Source organism: Scyliorhinus torazame, chromosome 3, assembly GCF_047496885.1.
Source record: "Scyliorhinus torazame isolate Kashiwa2021f chromosome 3, sScyTor2.1, whole genome shotgun sequence".
Lineage (NCBI taxonomy): Eukaryota > Metazoa > Chordata > Chondrichthyes > Carcharhiniformes > Scyliorhinidae > Scyliorhinus > Scyliorhinus torazame.
Window position 1 is genome coordinate 235,589,115 of NC_092709.1, and position 22,448 is coordinate 235,611,562.

Below are 22,448 nucleotides of genomic sequence, written 5' to 3' on the forward strand. Positions count from 1 at the left end.
ACACTAGTGCCACACAAATGGCAGGCAATAACCATCTCCTACAAAAGTGAATCAAACCATCACCCCATTAAATGGCAATACCATCGCTGAATCCTCCATTATCCATATCCCGGGATTACCATTGACCTGAAACTGAACTGGACAAGCCATATAAACACTGTGGCACCAAGAACAAGTCAAAGTCTGGGAATCCTACAGCGAGTAACTCACCTGCTGACCCCCAAAGCATGTCCATCATCTTCAGGGCACAGGTCAGGCGAGTGATGGAATTCTCTCCACTTGCCTGGATGAGTGCAGCTCCAACACTTAAGAAGCTTGATACTATCCAGGATAAAGCATCCTACTTAAATGGCACCTCATCCACAAACATTAATTCCCTCCACCACAGGCAAACAGTGGCAACGTGTGTACCATCTTCACCGAGGGTCCTCAGGCAGCACATTTCTATAATATTGCTACTTCTGATAGTAATGTTATATTGCTTTGTGCAATATATGTTACTCATTTGCTTCTTGCCAGGATGATCTTTAACTCGATGTTGATTAACACTCGTAGTCTTTCAATTAGAGCAAATACTATATTGAGTAATGTTGACAAATTAACTGTGAGTTTGTTCTCTCTCCAATGCTTAAATTAGAAGTTACATGATCAATATTAAATAAGAAATACTTGTGATTAGCTACACCTGCACTGAGCTGTCTTTGTCTACCTCTGGTCACTAGTCACTGTCCTTACGAAGAGGCAGATCTTGGCTTGAGTCTGTCTTTTATACCCATCTCTAGTGCTGCCCTCTAGTGATTACTTAGCAGTTATGTCTATACATTAGTCCCTTGTGTATGTACAGATATGCAGATTACTACAATTCCAAAAGTATTTCCTGTGTACTGTGTACGTTTCCTTGCCCACAGGAAAATACTTTTCACTGTACTTTAGTACATGTGACAATAAATCAAATCAAAGACACAATCACTACCATTTAGAAGTACAAGAACAGCGACCACATGAGAACACCACCACATAGATGTTCCCCTCTAAGCCACTCACCATCCTGACTCGTAAATATATCACTGGTCCTTCACTGTCGCAGGGTCAATATCCTGGCCTCCTTCCCTAACAGAACTGTGGGTGTATGTTCAAGAAGGCAGCTCACCATCACCTTCTCAAGAGCAATTAGGGATAGGCAATAAATGCAGGCCTGGCCAGCGACACTCCCATCCTGTAAATTAATAAAGAAATACATTCTGATTCAGAAAATGCATATCCTAGTGAAAAAGAAACTTAAACCTTTGTTGTGACCAACGAAAGAGGTTGAATAGAGGGGGGCCAGTTCACCCCTTCTCACATGGTTGTAACAAAAGATGGCCATGCATTTTGGGAGTGACATCACAAAGGGGAGGTTGGAGTTGGGGTGACAGAAGCAGCAGGTCAGCATTTACTCCACTTCCTTTATTGTTAGTATTGGGATTTTATAAAGGCAGTAGCCTCCTTTCCAAACATTCTTGGCATATTATGGTCAGTGGTTCTGCTATTGCCTGCCCAATCTTATTTGCTATTCTAGGATGCATACGTTGTGAGACAATTAATTTTTTAGTCCTGTGAATTTTCCTTTTTAAGGGTTATCGCTAACAGAGCGTCAAAGGACTGGCAGGGGTTAGTCCGGGGTGGGGAGGTGGGGGGGGGGGGGGGGCTGGAGCATAAGGTCTTGTTATATGCGGACGACCTACTCCTGTATATTTCGGACCCGTTAGGGGGAATGGGATAGATTATGCAGATCCATAGGGAATTTGGCCATTTCTCGAGGTATAAATTGAATATGGACAAAAGTGAGGTCTTTGTGATCCAGGCGAAGGGGCAGGAGAGGAGTTTGGGGTAGTTGCCGTTTAAAGTGATGAGAGGGAGTTTTTGATATTTGGGAATTCAGGTGGCACGGGGATGGGAGCAGTTACATAAATTAAATCTGGCCCGGTTAGTTGAGCAAATGAAGGAGGACTTTCGGAGGTGGGACATGCTCCTGTTGTCAATGATGGGGAGGGTACAGACCGTAAAGATGACAGTTCTCCCGAGATTTCTGTTTATTTTCCAGTGCCTCCCTAGTTTTATCCCGAAAGCTTTTTTTAAGCGGGTCAATGCGGTGATCTCTGGGTTTGTGTGGGCGGGCAAAACCCCGCGAGTCAGGAAGGTGCTGCTGGAGTGGAGCCGGGGGGGGGGGGGGGGGGGGGGGGCTGCTGGATTTACCGAACGTTAGGAATTATTATCGGGCAGCAAATATAGCCCTGATCAGGAAGTGGGTAGTGGGGAAGGGGTCGGTGTGGGAGAAGGTGTCATGTAAGGGCACAAGCTTAGGAGCATTGGTAACGACATCTCTGCCATTCTCGCCGGCTTGGTACTCCACAAGCCCGGTGGTGGTGGCAGTTCTGAGAGTTTGGAGACAGTGGAGCAAGCATATGGGACTGGAGGGAACGTCGGTGTGGGCTCCAATTTGTGGGGACTACCGGTTTGTGCCGGGGAGGTTGGATGGCTAGTTTCGCAAGTGGCAAAGAATAGGGATTGAGAGGCTGGGGGATCTGTTTATTGATGGGAGCTTTCCTTGTTTTGGAGGTTTTGGAGGAGGAGTTTGAGTTTCACTATCTGCAGCTGAGAGACTTTGTACGAAGGCAGGTTTCAACCTTTCCGCTTCTACCGCCACAGGGGATACAGGATAAGGTTGTTTCAAAAATGGGAGTGGGGCAGGGAAGGTCTCGGAAATTTATAAAGAGCTCATGGAGTGGGAGGGAACCCAGATAGGGGAGATAAAGCGCAAGTGGGAAGATGAGTTGGGTAAGGAGCCAGAGGCAGGTCTGAAGGAGGATGCTCTGAGTAGAGTCAAAACGGCCTCATCATGTGCCAGGCTCAGCCTGATACAATTTAAAGTGGTTCACCGGGCATATATGACGGTGGCCCGGATGAGCAGGTTTTTTGAAGGGATGAAGGGCAGGTGTGGGAGGTGTGCGGGAGGGCCAGCAAACCATGTACACATGTTTTGGGCATGCCCGAAGCTTAGGGGTTTCTGGCAGGGATTTGTCGATGTCATGTCCACAGTATTAAAGACGAGGGGGGTACCGAGTCCAGAGGTGGCGATTTTTGGCAGTGTCGGAAGACCCGGGAGTCCAGGGGGCGAGAAAGGCTGACGTTTTGGCCTTTGCCTCCTTGGTAGCCCGGGACAGATCCTATTAGTGTGGAGGGACTTGGAGCCCCCGAAATCAGGGGTATGAGTTACCGACATGGCTAGATTTCTCAGGCTTGAGAAAATCAAGTTTGCCCTAAGAGGATCCATGTTAGGGTTCGTTCGGAGGTGGCAACCGTTTATCGACTTCTTCGGGGAAATATAAACTGTTAGCAGACACAATAGGACGGGGAGGAATTAGGAAACGTGGGGGGGGAGGAGTTTGTTTAGTTTAGTTCAGGCGGGATCAGTGAGAGGAGGTGGTGGGAATGGGGAATTGTGTGTATAAGCCATGTTGGCTGGGTATGGTGGTTGGTTGGGGAGGTGTTATTTACTGAGTTATGTTTATATTTGTATTTGTTGTTCTAAAATCATAAATGCCTTAATAAAATGTGTTATTAAAAAAATATTTACATCCCGAGAAAATAATGCAAACCACTTCTTCAACATCTCTAACATTTCCTCCCCTTAAGGACCAGGTAACTTCTTTCATCCTTAATTGGTCCAACATCTTATTTGGCAATTCTTCTACTTTGCATGTGGTTATAAAAAAAAACTTTTTATATTGACTTGCAATTTTGTTTCAGACTTTCTCTCCATCTACCTAAACTTTCATTTTGCCTACTTTCTCCACTTTTGATATTTCTTATTGTTCGGTGCATACAAATTGCATATTGATGGATTTAATTCCCTTGCGGTTAAGAAAGGTAACAGGAGGAAGTGAGTATCACTGAATAAGGGGGATTTCGAAGTTACCAAAAGAGATATTGCTTGAATAATTGGGTCACAAAACGAAAGTTGACGATTAACATGAGATTTTTCATGGAAATGAATTTGAAAAGGCATAGATGATTATAAATGTATTAGATTTGATATTAGGCGAGCAATAAAACATAATAAAAAGAACAGATAGTACCTAGTTGTTAGCTAACGTTATTTGCTTTCATCACTAAGAGTTGAATGATGACTGAACTTTTTATGAAAACTATAATTAAAATAAAACCAAATGTAAGGTAAAATAAACAAGAGGCTAAAACTAAAAATATATTTTAGGACTACAATGGTCAGTGGTTTACAATTTTTGAAATCGATATTGAAACGGATATTGAGAGAGATAGATGAACCCAACAGAAAAAAATAGAATGAATAAAATCAGATATAACTATTGCATACAGAGCATTGTGCATGTTTCACATGGACTGCTCAGGGAGATAGCATCAGCAATTTTGAGGGACTTGGGACAGATATTTGGTGAGAAAATTAATTGTGAAATAGAGGCAGTGAACTCTGTATTCTAGATGGATATTGATGATATTTCAGGTCCTGAAGGTTCACAACACCATAATGCATTTCGTAAGAAGTGAAACAAAATGATTATAAAACTTTGCATTATTAATTGTCTTGTTTACAAAAATGAGATTATGCAAATTGTACCTCTGATCAGCATTGTGGTGATATGCACATATGCATATCTGTATATAACTAGATAATTACACCAATGTATATAACTGTATCTAACAGTACCAATGTACATAGCTGATGATCAACATGTAGTGACAGTTATGACCTCCTGCCAGACACACATGGAGCCAGTTATTTTTATTGGATGACGGACGAGACAAGGGCACTTGGTAGCAGGACAGACAATAGGACAGTCGCATCGCACCTTACCGCTATAGTAAATTAGATATAATTGTCTGTACATAGGTTTGTTGGTGACTGTGGTATTGTCATGAATGTAAGAACTACAAGGGTCAATGAAATGTTTAGAATAGCCACTAGAGGGAGCTACAGTTACAAGTATATAAGGCATTGATGCCAAGCCTTGGGGGAGAGAGTAGTGCAGGAGTTAGCTAGAGACAGACTGAAGTAAAGATAGTGGGCTGGATTCGCCGCGCCCCGACGCTGAAATCGTGGCCAGCGAGGGGGTGGAGAATCCATTTTCCCGCAAGGAATCGGGACCTGCGCAGGTTCCAATATTCTGCGGGCCCCGATTCTGCAGGCCGCCTGAGACCTACCTGGGGTCATTGCCAGAGGCCCGCTCTGCCATTCTCCAACCCCGACCGACCAAAGTCCCAACGGCGTGGAACTAATGTGCTCTAGCCGGTTGGGATACTCGCGTGGCGGCTGCGGACTCAGTCCGCGGCTGCCCTGGTCGAGGACGGGCCAATCGGAGGGCGGGGGGGTGCGCCTTATAGGCGGCCGGTAAATTCTTGTGCGGGCTTTAAGGGTTGGGCGCGCGGCCGATCGGGGGGGTTCCTTTTTGGGTCCAGCTCCGCGGTCCAAGTCCGCCATGGAGCACGGTGCGGCCGCTGGAGGCCGCCGCCGTGCGCATGCGTGGCCTCTGACCCGGAAGTGCGGGGGTCCGCATCTGCAGCAAAAGCTGCGAGATCTATGCCGGATCCCTTCTAGTCCCCTGCAGGGTTAAGAATTCGTGGTCCTCTCATGCCAAGTTTTCTGGCGTGAAGCTCCACCAGAATCTCCGTGGGGATATAGTCCCAATAATGGAGAATTCAGCCCAGTGTGAGTAAGAGCAGATCTTGTTTATAACAGTATAGAGATTAGTTCTAGATGAGTGTAGTTTACATGTTAATAATCAACTGTGTATTATTTAAGAGTACATGTCAAATCCAAATGAGCAGTGTTAATAAAGTTATAGCTTTGTTCAAGTTCAAGCTATTTTGTGGTTTTTATGAACACTATGCCAACCATCCTGAATTTAGCAACACAAAGAACACCACATGGTACCAGGAGTTTGTTTCTACAAATAAGAAGCAGTTACACTGGAAAAGATTAGCATAGGAAGATTGAAGAAAACAATCAAGAAGTTACAGCTCTCAGAAAATCTACATCGAAGACAAAACGTAAGATGGAGAGTCTCAAGAAGCCTGACCACTTCAGGACACACAGTAAACTATATCAAAATTGGACATTCCTTAAACAGCAGTTTGAAGTTTTCCTATCTGCCTCCACGCTAGAAAATGCTTCCGATCAAAGAAAAATAGCACTCCAATAAATTTGGCTAGAACTCTTTAATTCGTTTGAATTTACTGCTGATGAGGATAAAACGAAATATAACATAGTATTGCAGAAGTTCGATACACACTGCAAGAAGCAGGTGAATGAGACCTATGAGCGCTACATGTTCAGAAAAAGGCTGCAGGTAAGAGGGGAGTCAATAGATTCTTTCATAACAGTTTTAAAGTTAAGAGCGCAGTCCTGTAACTTTTCCTCAGCTTCCGATTCAATGCTGCATAATCAAGTTGTTTTGGGGATAAATGACGAACGTTTACGTGAAAAAATGCTAAGACGACCGATTTTACTGCTAGAAGATGCGATTAATATGTGCAAAACCAGTGAACAGGCATCGTCTGAATATGCAGAGTTCGTGGCAAATGAAAAGAGTGCAAAATCGGGAAACGTGGCAGACGCCATTAATGCTGTGTCGCAGCAAAGAAAACTGCGTACAACGGCTGGAGGCCATTTTGAGAGTGACATCACAAGCGTGATGACGTGCACACGCTGTGGCCATGTCCACAGTAAAAGGAATTGTCCAGGAAAAGGCAAACAATGTTCAATTGTTGCAAGTTCAACCACTTTGCAGTACAGTGTCGTTTCTCAACAGCTTCTCCAGTAACCAAATTTTAAAAGTTCTCCAATGACTACAGAAGGATCCAAAGTGTTCAGAGTGAAGATAAAAAAATCTAATATCTTGACTGATAGAGAGGAATTCTCATTTTATACGCTAAAGGATACTTTCATGATTGAAGCAGTCACCAGGATTAATTTTCTGGATTGCAATGACAGACCAGTATAACAGCTCTCACAGATAATTAAAGAGTGGACTGTATTATTAGAAATTAATGGCACATATATACCATTTAAAATTGATACAGGAGCACATGCAAACATTATCACAGAAAAAAATTTAAGATAAGCTTATAGGACACCGCTAATAAAGAAATCTACTTGTCAGCTGATCGATTACAATGCTAACACTGAGAGGATCCTGCCGTTTCATTGTTATAAATGGTGACATTGAAATGCCATTCGCCTTTGAGATAGTGGAAGATGATAAGTCATTGCTAATTGGGGTGGATGCTTGCGCAAAAATGAAGCCTAGTTGAAAAGGTTCACTCACTTATCCAGAGTTACCACTGATGCTGACACATCAGATACAGAGATAGTCCAAATAATGGAATCTCAAACCTCTTTCTTTACCGAGATACTTCCAGTGTCTGACCAAAAACTACGAATTATCCAAGACGAAACAGAAAAGGATTTGACGCTCCAGACGGTGATGAAATACCTCAAAGAAGGATGGCCCAATGGATGTAGATCTGCCTTTGAAGTATAAAAGATTATCTTCCTGGAATAGATGGGTTCCTACTCGAGGGCGATAGGAATGTGATTCCTGCAAGTCTTCGTCAAGGAATTCTGCAACAGATTCACGATGGTCATCAGGGCATAGATAAGTGTTGTAGAAGGCTAGACAATCGGTATATTGGCTTGGAATCAACAGAGATGTTGATCAAGATATACAAGAATGCAAAGAGATGTTGATAAATATGTACAAGAATGCACAATCTGCCAGGTGCATCAGCCTATACAGTGCCAAGAAAGCATGGAAGAAACTGAACTCGTCATCAATCCATGGGTCAAAGTTGGTATGGTTTTGTTTCACTTTAAAGGTTGAGACTATCTAGTTGTCATAGACTATTACTCCAACTATCCAGAGGAGATGACGCCAAATGATTCGACAGCAAGATCTGTCATAAACACAACAAAATCAATTTTTGCACACCAAAATATTGAGGACAGATGGACGATCCCGGTAATGCCCAATGGACCGACCATCTAATGCAAGCTCAATATGGGAGTGAGGGCCAACCTGATCCCGTTCTCGGCGGTGCAGTAGCTAAAGGTCAAACCTCACATCACTCCGGGAGGAATGCTTCTGAAAAACTACAATGGTCATCGGATCCCAACTTTGGGAGGATGCGAGCTTGATGTCATCGTCAAAGAGGTAACGCGCAGAATACTATTCTTCATGGTGGAGATGGAGCGTGAATCGCTCATTGGGGTGCAGGCATGTGATTGGGGTGCAGGCATGTGATGAGCTCGGGCTTGTCAAGATAGTGTACAGCAGAGAGTGCATGGTACCCCGCCGACATATCTCGGTGGAGTCGATCTCGAAGATACATCGGGAGGTATTTCAAGGGTTTGGCACCGTACCCTTCACTTACCACATACAACTAAAGGAGGATGCCAGACCAGTAGTGCATGTGCCCAGGCGGGTGCCTGCTCCACTGAGGGAGAAACTCCAAGGGAGAAACTCCAAGCTGAGTTGCAGGGGATGACAACCCTGGGTGTCATTAGGTGCAGAGAAGAGCCCACTGACTGGGTCAACTCAATGGTATGCGTAAAGAAGTGGAATGGAGACCTGAGAGTTTGCATGGATACCAAGGATCTTAACACAAACATAAAAAGAGAGCACTACCCTACCCCAAAGAGGGAGGAAATTGTGTGCAAAATGGCAGGAGCAACATGCTTCAGCAAGCTGGATGCGTCACGTGGAACACCATCGATTCCAAACATAAACAGTATGGGATTTGCCAGATTCGTGAATGACACTCAGGAGGCTGACAAGCTACAGCCACATCTGCACACTTCACTCCCCGCACAGACCATCCCAGCCAACAAGATGGTAGCAAGGAGAGCGGCCCCAAGATTCACTGACGCCGAGCCTCAGATCCTTCTGGATGGGGTGGAAGAGAAGCAGGCCACCCTGTACCCTGGCCCAGGAAGGAAGCTGCCAGCCGCCGCTTTATGCTGAGCCTGTGCGTGGCGGCAGAGGCAGTAAGCGGTCTGCAGTGCCTGTAAAAAATTGCAGGGTGAGTGGGCAGCACTGCGCCCTGGCACCAACCTCAATGCCACACACCCATTACACCAACCCCCCCCCTCCCTCCAACCGAGAGGGCATCCGAACCCCCACCACATGCCGGCACATACTGGCTGCCATGACCAGGTGCCATGGCCACTGAAGCCATCAGCTACCACCCCCTGGGCAGCATGCATCAGACTGTCTGACACTGTGCACTTTCAGTTTCCCCCTACCCTCCCAGATGACCGCTCTTAACTACAGGGAGCGATAGAAGTCTGGAGGGGACCGCCGGACCTGTGGCCCCTCACTGTGGCAGAGCAGCAGAGCAGCAGGCCCTGGACATGGTCAGCGGGCTCGAGGAAAGAGCAGTAGTCGGGGTGGAAATCAGCCTCACCTGAGGAAGTGAGATGCCGTTGAGTTGCGGTTCCCCTAACATGTATCAACTCCTGCCCCCTCCATCAGCACGGTAGCATTGTGGATAGCACAATTGCTTCACAGCTCCAGGGTCCCAGGTTCGATTCCTGACTTGGGTCACTGTCTGTGCGGAGTCTGCACATCCTCCCAGTGTGTGTGTGGGTTTCTTCCGGGTGCTCCGGTTTCCACCCACAGTCCAAAGATGTGCGGGTTAGGTGGATTGGCCATGCTAAATTGCCCATAGTGTCCAAAATTGCCCTTAGTGTTGGGTGGGGTTACTGGGTTATGGCGATAGGGTGGAGGTGTGGACTTGGGTAGGGTGCTCTTTCCAAGAGCCGGTGCAGACTCGATGGGCCGAATGGCCTCCTTCTGCACTGTCAATTCTATGATCACCACCCTCATACCACCCCCCCCCCCTCCACAATTCCCCAGCCCGCGGTCTTGTAGGATATGATGATGGGGCAGGCCCTTCTGGTGTCCCCCACCCGCAGCCACAGCCAGTAGCGACGAGGATACCAACAGAGGGGGCCCTGATGCCCCAGACCAGGACATCCCAGAGCTCGAGTCCGATGATGACATAGACCTCCCATCACAGCTGTCTCCAACATCCTCCACCATCCCAGAGACTCTCATCTTGGTTGTGCACTTTAGTGAAGAGGCTCCTGGGACACTATCTGATGCTCACCACACAAAGGCTCCGGTACAGCAGAAGGCGGTAGGAACACCCGAGGCGGCGGACGGTTGGAGGGCGGGCCGACCCCAGGGACTAGCTGCCGTCCAGAAGAGTTTTGGGCTTCTGGAACAGACAGTCCTATCGATCATGGAGATGCATTCACAGAACCAGGGACTACGTGAGGGGTTGTCGGCGAGCATCCTGCACCTGCAGGTGGAGGAGCCCAACCACGTGGCAGAGCAGGAGGTGGTGCCGGCCATGCATGTCACCCAGGCCAACACTGCACGGGTGGCATCCACAGTGGAGGCCTTGGGGGCGAGGGCTTCAGCCATGGAACAGCATGTCCAATGCTTGGGGCATTTTGTGCAGGCAGTAGCCAAGGCCCAGGACAGGGCTGCTCTCTCACAGCAGCCATGTGCCAGAGCTACCTGGACATTACAACAGTGCTCCTGAGCGTGGCTCAGTCACAGTGGGCAATGGCTGAAAGTGTGGACGGTATTGCCCAGGCGCTGGCCGACATGACACAGACACAGAGGGAGGTGGCCCACTCCCAGAGGGCGATGGCGCAGTTACTGGGTGTGTTACACAGATCCAGAAGGTGGTGGCACTGCCAATGGGTGATGTGTCGCAGTCCCAGAGGGAGGTGCTCCACTTCCTGTGCTTCATGGCTGCATGCAGACCCTGGTTGAGACGGCAGCCGGCCTCCAGGACTGGAAGCGTCAGGTGGTGGGGTAGGCTCAGGGGCTCCGCTCGCACTCCCGTCCCATGGATTAGCCCGGGGGACACCGGGCACCCCAAGGAAGCCAAGGATGGGGCCCATGCCGGTGACTCCCACAGGGGCGTGCCGAAACACCGCTGCACCTCGGATTAGTCCCCCACCCCACTGTTACTGCCAACCCATGGCCCGCAACCCGGAGTGTAGCAGGTATGTATCATGGAGGGGTTGGCCCTCGCGCACACATTGTGCGGCCTCTCTTGCCTGCCTGGGCACCATGTCCTGTCCATCCTCGCCATCCCCTGGACCCTATCATCGGATGAGGGCTGACATTCATCCTCATCCTCCAGCAGGTTGCCCCTCTGCTGCGATGTTGTGGAGGGCGCAGCAGGCCACCACGAAGCAGATGACCCTCCCAGCCTTGTACTGGAGAGCCCGTCCAGAGTGGTCCGGGCACCTGAACCACATCTTCAGGATGCCGAAAACCTCGAAATCACACCCCTGGTCGCTCCATGGGGGTCGTTGTAGTGGGGATGTGGCCTCCGGATAGGTGTCATCAGCCACGACCACAGCAGATAGCACCTGTCACCGAGGAGCCAGCCCCCCAGGCAGGGGCGAGTGCCTCAAAGAGACCGGGAACATCAAGTGTGCCAAGATGAAGGCGTCAGGCACACTGCCAAAGGACGGCATGGTAGCACAGTGGTTAGCTCTGTTGCTTCACATGTCCAGGGTCCCAGGTTTGATTCCCGGCTTAGGTCACTGTCTGTGCGGAGTCTGCACGTTCTCCCCGTGTCTGCGTGGGTTTCCTCCGGGTGCTCCGGTTTCTCCCACAATCCGAAGATGTGCAGGTTAGGTGGATTGGCCATGATAAATTGCCCTTAGCGTCCAAAAAGGTTAGGTGGGGTTAATGGGTTTCGGGGATAGGGTGGAGGTATGGGCGTAAGTGGGGTGCTCTTTCCAAGGGCCGGTGCAGATTCGATGGGCTGAATGGCCTCCTTCTGCACTGTGAATTCTATGATCCTCTGATTATGATGCACATCTGATGGTCACATATCAGTTACACGACTTTGAGTGGAACCCCGTTCGGTTTGTGTAGTCATCTGCAGGTGCTCGTAGGGCGACATGCGTCCCAGTGATCACCCACTGGACCCCGGCCATTTTAGCGATGGCAGCGAACCTCGCTGCCCGGGCATCCTGGTGGGCTTGGACCACATTGAAATGGATGGATTGTGTCGACTGGGCATCTAGGGCCTCCGTGACGGCGGATATGTACCTCTGCACTGATCTCTGTGAGATCCTGGACAGGTTCCCACTCGGCACCTGGAAAGAGCCCATGGCGTAAACGTTCAGGGCGACCGTCACCTTGACGGCCACCGGGAGCAGGTGTCCTCCGCCATTCCCCTGAAGTGTCAGATGCGCCAAGATCTGGCATATATGTCACACTGTCCCCCTGCCCTGCTCAGCCAGAGTCTTCAACGGCATGCCCAGTCTGACATGTGCTCGAATGACGGGCATTGCCAGTACACACAAGGCCTTATGCAACTTCTCTTTTGCACCTCCTCTTCCTCGGCCTGTTCGGCGGCCGGCTATCCATCCTCAGCAGCTGCCTCCTTTTTTTCTGGGGCACGCTCCGCTGCTGCAGCTTCCTCCTTTTAGAGCAACTCCAGCTCGTACAGTCACAGTGCATCCCCCAGGGCTGCGGCAACTAGGAGAAAGGCCACCATTGCTGGTTGAATACCAATATTCATTGTCTGCTGCAGGTGAAACGCCGACATGTTAGCATGACGCATACCCCCGTGCCCATCCAGGTCCAACGGGCTACACGGTGGCCCTGGTTGATACTGCAGACTCTGCGCCCACATGACCCCTCCTCTCTGCACCCCAGGCCCCATCGGTGCCCAGCACTATGGGGGCCTCTGGCTTGTACCTGTCCCTGCTGCTAGGGGTACCATCGGCTGGTGCTACTCTTGCCAGCAGTACGCTTCATGGCCCCTGTCCGGCATCCCCCCCTGTAGGGGCTACAATGGGCATTGCCCTTGGCTGGGCCATGTGATTCCCTGCTAATGGGTGCTGGCCAGTTGGGTGGAGAAGAGGGGGGGTGGAGGCACTCGTATGGCCGGTGGCATGCTGCAGGACCAGGGGCCAGGTGGGGTGGTCAGTGTGGTGCGCAGCAATGGCGATCCATGCCTGGGCACCACCCCAGTCCGATGGGGGTCACCAATTCCCCCCTCCCCCCTCCCCAGCCAGTCCAGCCAGTGTCAGGACCGGCAGCCCAAGGGCGTGCCTCTCTGTGTCCTATCTCCTCTCTCTCCCTCATCAGCCACAGCGCCCATGTCATGATTTTTAAAAGCATAAGTGAACCTCGCTGTTGGGAATTCGCGGCAACGGAGGCGGAGAATCGCAGAGGCCCCGGAGAATGCCGGGGCGGACCCGCTAATATTATACCAACGCCATTTACTGTACGTGCGGAGTGGAACGCCTTGACACTGCTGTCGAGGCACAGGAAATTGTGATTTGGTGTGAAGCCGGCGCTCGCTGTGATTTCGGTGTCGAAACTGATTCTCTGTCCAATCGCGTTTCCCGATTTCAGCGTCGGCTGTCCCAACACCCCCGACTGCACTGCCCGGCCCGCAACGTGAACTGCAGCAGCTGCGGGCGAAAAGGACACTTCGCCAAGGTCTGCCTGGCCAGGTCTAAGAACGCGGACTGATAGGCCCGCAGACCCTGCAAGGTGGCAGCGTGTTTGCCGACTCCACCTCCGCATAACATGTGCGACTCATGGGGGCCACCATCTTGGCCATCCTCCCATGCGGCCGGCTACGTGCGATCCATGGGGGCCGCCATCTTGGACGCCATCTTCCTCACCGCCCACCACGCTCGACCAACGGGGCCGCCACCTTGGCCGCCATCTGCTACGCCATGCAATGCGTACGACCTACACGGACAGCCATCGCGGGGCCACCCCAGGAACTCCGATCACGCCGCCGGCTACCCACACCTCAGCGCGGTCACCCTGGACCAGTCGCGACCTAAGCACCTCCGGAGCTCCATGATGGCCGTCCGGGTTAACGGGTACGAGACACTTTGCCTTTTCGACTCCGGGAGCACAGAGAGCTTCATTCACCCAGACATGGTAAGACGCTGCTCGCTCCCAATATTCCCGACGCAACAAACCATATCCCTCGCCTCTGGGTCGTACTTGGTGCAAATCCAAGGGTGCACTACTGCAACTCTAGCGATACAGGGCGCTGAGTTCGCTAATTTTAAACTATATGTGCTCCCAGACCTCTGCGCTCCTCTCCTTTTGGGACTCGACTTCCAGTGCAACCTCAGGAGCCTAACTCTTAAGTTTGGGGTGCCCCTGCCCCCGGTCACCATATGCAGCCTCACAACCCTAAAAATCGACCCCACCCCCCCCACCCCTTCGCAAACCTCACCGCCGATTGCAAGCCAGTAGCCACCAGAAGCAGGACAGGACGTTCATTAGGTTTGAGGTCCAGCGTCTCTTACGGGAGGGGGTCATAGAGGCCAGCAATAGTCCCGGGAGAGCTCAGGTGGTGGTCGTCAAGACCGTGGAAAAGTTCCGGATGGTGGTTGATTACAGCCAAACCATTAATCGGTATACACAACTCGATGCGTACCCCCTTCCCCGGATTGCAGACATGGTAATTCAGATTGCACACTATCGCGTGTACTCCACGGTGGATCTGAAGTCTGCATACCACCAGCTCCCAATCCGCCCGGAGGACCGCCACTACACGGCATTTGAGGCAGACGGCCGCCTTTTCCATTTCCTCCGGGTCCCCTTTGGCGTTGCGAACGGGGTTTCAGTGTTCCAACGAGCGATGGACCGAATGGTGGACCAGTACGGGCTGCGGGCCACGTTTCCGTACTTGGACAATGTCACCATCTGCAGCCATGATCAGCAGGACCACGACGCCAACCTCCACCGATTTCTCCAGACCGCCCAAAAACTCAACTTCACCTACAAGTAGGAGAAATGCGTTTTCCGCACAACCAAGATAGCCATCCTCGGCTACGTCGTGGAAAACGGGGTCCTAGGGCCCAATCCTGACCGTATGCGGCCCCTCCTACAATTCCCTCTCCCTCACTGTCCCAAGGCCCTGAAGAGGTGCCTTGGATTTTTCTCCTACTACGCCCAGTGGGTCCCCCAGTATGCGGACAAAGCCCGCCCACTATTTAAGGCCACCCTCTTTCCACTGGCAGCCAAGGCCCGCCAGGCCTTCAACTGTATCAAGGCGGACATCGCCAAAGCTGCGATGCGCGCGGTGGCCGAGTCCGTCCCCTTCCAGGTGGAGATCAACGCCTCAGAGGTCGCTCTCGCCACCATCCTCAACCAAGCAGGCAGACCGGTAGCGTTGTTTTCACGCACCCTCACCACCTCCGAAATTCGACACTCTTCGGTCGAAAAAGAAGCCCAAGCCATCGTGGAAGCCGTGCGGCACTGGAGGCACTACCTCACTGGTAGGAGGTTTACCCTCGTCACCGACCAACAATCGGTTGCCTTCATGTTTGACAATACGCAGCGGGGCAAGATCAAGAATGATAAGATCTTGAGGTGGAGAATCGAACTCTCCACCTATAATTATGATATTGTGTATCGTCCTGGGAAGCTCAACGAGCCCCCAGATGCCCTGTCCCGACTACGGGCTACCCACGATGACCTCTGCCACCCGGGGGTCACCCGGCTCGCCCATTACATCAAGGCCCGCAACCTGCCCTCCTCCACCGAGAAGGTCAGAGCTATAACCAGAGACTGCCAAATCTGTGCGGAGTGTAAACCGCACTTCTATCGACCGGATAAGGCCCACCTGGTAAAGGCATCCCGGCCCTTTGAATGCCTCAGTATCGATTTCAAAAGGCCCCTCCCCTCCAATAACCGCAACACGTACTTCCTGAACATCATAGATGAGTTCTCCCACTTCCCGTTTGCCATCCCCTGCTCTAATATGACCACCCCCACTGTCATTAAAGCCCTGCATAGTGTCTTCACCCTGTTTGGTTTCCCCAGTTATGTCCACAGTGACAGGGGCTCATCGTTCATGAGCGACGAACTGCGTCAGTACCTGCTCAGTAAGGGCATCGCCTCGAGCAGGACGACCAGTTATAACCCCAGGGGAAACGGGCAGGTGGAGAGGGAGAACACGACGGTTTGGAAGACCGTCCTACTGACCCTGTGGTTCAGGAATCTCCCAGTTTCTCACTGGCAGGAGGTCCTCCCTGATGCGTTCCACTCTATTAGGTCCCTCCTTTGCACGGCCACAAACCAGACTCCTCATGACCGTTTGTTTGTTTTCCCTAGGGGAGCTACCTCAGGGGCTTCGCTTCCGCCCTGGCTGATGACACCGGGTCCAGTCCTCCTCCGAAAACATGTTCGGAGCCATAAGACCGACCCCCTGGTAGAGTGGGTCCAGCTCCTGCACTCCAACCCACACTATGTGTACGTCGAACACCCCGATGGCCGGCAAGATACCGTCTCCCTCCGGGACCTGCCGCCCACAGGCTCCAACACCACTCCCACTACTGCAGCCCCTACACTATGTCCCGTCCAACCTCCCATGTTCAGCGCCCCCACCCCTTTTATGGTTCCCGCGCTCCCTCCCACCCACCGCACCGGTCCACAGGAATGAAGCTCCGGAAGAGCTGCTCCCGGAGTCCACGCCTGTGCCTGCTCCGGACCCACTTCCACAGCCACCCGAAGCGGCTGCAACACCAGTGCTTCGGCAGTCGCAACGTACAATCCGGGCACCGGACCGACTGAATCTATGAGCCCGTCACCCCCGCCGGACTTCATTTTTAAACAGGGGGTGAATGTGGTGAATGTATAATTACTGATAATTCGCCAGTGCACTGCTATGTTATTAACCCTGTGGGCTCTACCTATGGGCCATTGTGGGCTTCACCCACAGCGGATATGTTGGGGCATGTACGAGCTCCGCCCATGGCTCCACCCCTTTTACAGGAAGTATAAGAGCTGCCGACCTGCGGGGCCGCCTTCAGTGTTGTACCGGTCACAGACTGGCTCAGTTCTAAGCTGATTAAAACCACGGTTTACTTCTCCATGTGTCTTCGAGTGAATTGATGGTCGCATCAGCCCAATTGTAAGCAAAGCAAGGGAGGCCATCGCTTGTAAGGTGCTGACCTGCCATGATTCTGCAACATCAGTGGGTGCTTGGAGCTTAGAACCTCTGCTCAATAAGTGAACAGAATTCATTGCAACAGGCAAACAAATAAAGCAAAGTAAAAGAAAGAAGATGCCAACTCTTTGATTGGCAAGCGTGAATGTCAGGATCATGTTGACGATGGATGACTTACACCCAAGACAGCTGTGAAACTTCATAGGCTGAACATTGATAAACCTTCCCAACAACCTGGCAAGAGACCAGGCTTGCCGAGAGTTGATCATTGAAACAAAAACATTACACATTCGTCCTGAAGGGATAGACTGAGCAAAGTGTAGGTTTCACTGTAAGCAACTCACTATTCTTGTTGATTGAACACCCCACAAATGATTCAGAACGTGTTCTGTCCATTCACCTTTCAACTCAAATGAGGCCAAATAACCTAATTAATGATTAATGTTCCAACACTGTGCTCCACTACAGAGGCGGAAGATTAATTTTATGTGGAGCTTGTCACAGCTATCAGCAGAATTCCTAAATCAGAATATTTTTACCTACTGAGGGATTTCAACGCAAGAATGGCAATGGACCATGAGGCCCCTGCCTCGGACACCGTGCCCTGAGAAAGATAGTTACGCCAGCCCTGATTTTTCCTCTCACCACCCATCCATAATTATATTTCCCCCTTTATAAATGGTGAAGTATTGTCCCTAACCCTCAAATGCAGAGTGTTCTACCCTCTATGAATAACTTGCACAGCAAACTTGGGATAAGAGAAAATAAAAGCGGTTGGTTTATTTCACGCACACACAAAATGCAAAGAGGGGTTTTACAATGTCCGCTCCTTTTTGCACTCATAATACAAATAGGGGTAAGGGAAAGGAAGGAGGTTCAGTACCAGAACACAATAAAATACAAGTTAGGGTTTTACCAGAATCAAAGATCTAATGGAATGTTTCTTCAGAGGAGAGGTTAACTGTTGCAGTGTGACCTGTCATTCGACTTCCACAAGGCATGTGGAGTTGAGTTAGTCTTGAAGGCACACCTTCTAATGTTTCAGTCATTTGTGTTTTGATGAGGATCACCTACTTGATGGTAAGATGGTAGCCAGCGCAGGCTTCTTGGCTGGAGCTATTGTTCCTCTATGGAGGTCCAACAGTGATTGCCTATAACTTCTAAGAGATTGTTAATTAAAGGAATTCAGACAGTGCAAGTCTTAGTCATGTGACACTGGTTTCAGGTTAAACCAGTGTTAAACAAGGCTGCTCGTTGGAAGTCATTGTTAGTTGGAACAGAAGGCTCTGAATGGATTAAGTGCTGCTCGAAGCACGTTCAACAGCCTGCTAGGCAGTGCGCCAATGCCTACTGGTTACAACTTTGCCAGACTATCTAGATGTTCTATGACACAAGAATCTAAGAACATGTATGAAGGGATCAAAATGGCAACAGGTCCATCAGCAAATAAAGTGACCCCATTGTAAACAAAAGCAAGGGAGGCCATCACTGACTACAATAAACAGTTGGAGAGATGGGTGAAACACTATATTGAGTTGTACTTTAGGGCGAATGCTGTCATTGAGGAATCTCTGGACATCATAGAAAACCCACCTGTCATGGCAGAGCTGGATATCAAACCCACTGTGAAAGAGCTTAGTGATGCTATTGACTTGCTTTCCACGGGCAGCATCTCCACAAACATCTCTGACTCTGCTGGATGGAAAGACCTAGGATATGTATGATGCAAAGATTGTGACACTGTACAAAACAAAGGTGATGGCAGAGATTGCAACAATTGGGCATGATTTTCCTACCGCATTGCCCCTGGCGCCGATCCCATTACATCAGGTGCATAGTGGGAGAGGCTAAAAATTAAAGGGTCCCGCACAGCGATCCCCTGACTAAAGGGACCCCCCCCACAGAACCCCCCCACCCCCTCAGAAAAGAGAACTCTGTCTAGAAGCTAGAGAGCAGTCCAGACAGGGGCAGTAAAAACTACAGCTGTAACAGTGGAAGCTCCAAATGTCCATTCCTGGAAGGAATTGCTAAGTCCATTCTAAGCATACAAGTGTGGGATTCCAATGTACTTTCCGCTCTTTTATGTGGTTGGTGTTTGTAAACATTTGAGGTTTCAGCACTTAAGAGTGTGGTAGTCTGTGTAGAGGTATTACGGTACCTGGTAATGCTGGAACACCATTGGTAGATATTGTATGTTTCCTATTGGTCAAGCTGTATGGTAGCTCCGCCTGCAAGGCGGGGTATAAGAGCCCGTGCCACCACAGCAGCCTTTTTTCTGTACCTGAGCTGCTGGGGGAAACACCTAGCTTATTAAAGCCTTCAGTTGGACTACAACCTCGCTTTAGTGGTCATTGATCGTGCATCAATTTAATAAGCTAGATTTAAAAGGATGGAACTCCGAATCAAGCTGGAGTGTCTGCAACTCAGCCCCCACGTGGCAAACTCAGCGGCAACCTTCAAGCACTGGCTGGCATGTTTAAACGGATATCTCGGAACGGCCGAAAACACACCCACGGAAGAACAGAAAATGCAAGTCCTGCACTCGAGGGTGAGCCCGGAAATTTACACCCTCATCGAGGACGCGGACGACTTCGATGCAGCAATGGAGCTGCTGAAAGGACATTATATTCGCCTGGTAAACCAGGTCTACACCCGACATTTACTAGCAATGAGGAAACAAATCCCTGAGGAATCGCTGGAAGAATTCTACCGTGCGCTCCTGGTGTTGGGGAGAAACCGCAGCTGGCCGCATGTTTCGGCGAGCGACCACACAGAACTTTTGATCCGGGACGCTTTCATTGCAGGTGTGCTGTCCTCCCAAATCTGCCAGCGATTGCTGGAGAAAGACAGCCTAGGCCTCAAGGAGGCACGGGCCCCTGCAGGCTCCCTGGATGTGGCCTCCCGAAACCTCGCGCTTACGTCTCCGACCACGCAGCAGCCCCCTGGGCAGCGTGGAACCCCTCCGCAGCCGACCTCGAGACATCTCCCATCCCCCCACAAGCTTGTGCTGCAAGGCGGCCTGGCAACCCCGTGGGGCCCCGCTGCTACTTTTGCGGCAAGGCCAAGCACCCCCGGCAACGCTGTCCAGCCCGCGCATCCACCTGCAAGGGATGCGGTAAAAAGGGCCACTTCGTGGTGGTTTGCCCGGCCCGTGCGGACGCTGCGGTCACTGGTGGCGAATGCGGACCGCCAGCACAACCCTCTCCACGGTCCCCATGTGGCCAGCAGGCGCCGCCATCTTCCTCCTCCAGGGCCACGTGTGGCCCCCGGACGCCGCGTGCAATGGATGGGCGCCGCCATTTTGTGCACCCCCAGCCATGTGCGACCAATGGGCACTGCCATCTTGGATGGACTCCCAGGACCCCAGCTCGGCTGACAACACACCGCCCGAAGAGAACACTCAACTGCTGCCGCGATTAGCCTCGGTGACCCTGGACCAGTCCCGGCCTCGAACACTCTTTTTTAAAAATATATTTATTAAAGTTTTTTCACACAATTTTTCTCCCTTACAAACAATAACCCCCTCCCCCCCCGTAACAAAAAAAAACCGAGAAATTGCGCAGAGCAAGATATACACATGGCAAAATGATATATTTACACAGCTTTGTACACTGGCCCTCACCCATACGTGCCAGTTTCTCCAACACTTCATGTTATCTCTTGCTCATCCACCCTCCCAGGCAGTCCCCCCTTCCCCCCCCCCCTTCCCCCCCCTCCCAGGACGTCCCCTCCCCCCTCCCCCCCCCCCCCACCCCCCCAAGGTTGCTGCTGCTGCTGACTGACCTTCCTCTAACGCTCCGCGAGATAGTCTAGGAACGGTTGCCACCGCCTGTAGAACCCCTGCCCAGACCCTCTCAAGGCGAACTTAATCGTCTCCAACTTTATGAACCCAGCCATATCATTTATCCAGGCCTCCAGGCTGGGGGGCTTCGCCTCCTTCCACATTAGCAAGATCCGGCCGCGAACACTCTCAACTGCTACAACAACAGTACTAATCAACGGGCACGAGACGTCCTGCTTAATCGACTCTGGGAGCACGGAGAGCTTCATACACCCCAACACGGTAAGGCGCTGTTCTAGAACATAGAACATAGAACATAGAACGATACAGCGCAGTACAGGCCCTTCGGCCCACGATGTTGCACCGAAACAAAAGCCATCTAACCTACACTATGCCATTATCATCCATATGCTTATCCAATAAACTTTTAAATGCCCTCAATGTTGGCGAGTTCACTACTGTTGCAGGTAGGGCATTCCACGGCCTCACCACTCTTTGCGTAAAGAACCTACCTCTGACCTCTGTCCTATATCTATTACCCCTCAGTTTAAAGCTATGTCCCCTCATGCTAGCCATTTCCATCCGCGGGAGAAGGCTCGCACTGTCCACCCTATCCAACCCCCTGATCATTTTGTATGCCTCTATTAAGTCTCCTCTTAACCTTCTTCTTTCTAACGAAAACAACCTCAAGTCCATCAGCCTTTCCTCATAAGATTTTCCCTCCATACCAGGCAACATCCTGGTAAATCTCCTCTGCACCCGCTCCAAAGCCTCCACGTCCTTCCTATAATGCAGTGACCAGAACTGTACGCAATACTCCAAATGCGGCCGTACCAGAGTTTTGTACAGCTGCAACATGACCTCATGACTCCGGAACTCAATCCCTCTACCAATGAAGGCCAACACTCCATAGGCCTTCTTCACAACCCTATCAACCTGGGTGGCAACTTTCAGGGATCTATGTACATGGACACCTAGATCCCTCTGCTCATCCACACTTCCAAGAACTTTACCATTAGCCAAATATTCCACATTCCCGTTATTCCTTCCAAAGTGAATCACCTCACACTTCTCTACATTAAACTCCATTTGCCACCTCTCAGCCCAGCTCTGCAGCTTATCTATGTCCCTCTGTAACCTGCTATATCCTTCCGCACTGTCGACAACACCACCGACTTTAGTGTCGTCTGCAAATTTACACACCCACCCTTCTGCGCCCTCCTCTAGGTCATTGATAAAAATGACAAACAGCAACGGCCCCAGAACAGATCCTTGTGGTACGCCACTTGTAACTGAACTCCATTCTGAACATTTCCCATCAACCACCACCCTCTGTCTTCTTTCAGCTAGCCAATTTCTGATCCACATCTCTAAATCACCCTCAATCCCCAGCCTCCGTATTTTCTGCAATAGCCTACCATGGGGAACCTTACTGAACGCTTTACTGAAATCCATATACACCACATCAACTGCTCTACCCTCATCCACCTGTTTGGTCACCTTCTCAAAGAAGTCTATAAGGTTTGTGAAGCACGACCTACCCATCACAAAACCGTGTTGACTATCTCTAATCAAATTATTCCTTTCCAGATGATTATACATCCTATCTCTTATAAACCTT

The 22,448-nt window shown here is 50.5% G+C and overlaps 1 protein-coding gene and 1 pseudogene across 2 annotated transcripts in view; one reads left to right on the forward strand and one right to left on the reverse strand.

The window, feature by feature from the left end:
• Positions 1 to 22,448, reverse strand: part of LOC140409001 (putative nuclease HARBI1 pseudogene) — a 378,119-nt pseudogene that overhangs the window by 50,176 nt on the left and 305,495 nt on the right.
• Positions 1 to 22,448, forward strand: part of ankrd55 (ankyrin repeat domain 55) — a 169,508-nt gene that overhangs the window by 2,853 nt on the left and 144,207 nt on the right. The window lies entirely within an intron of this gene.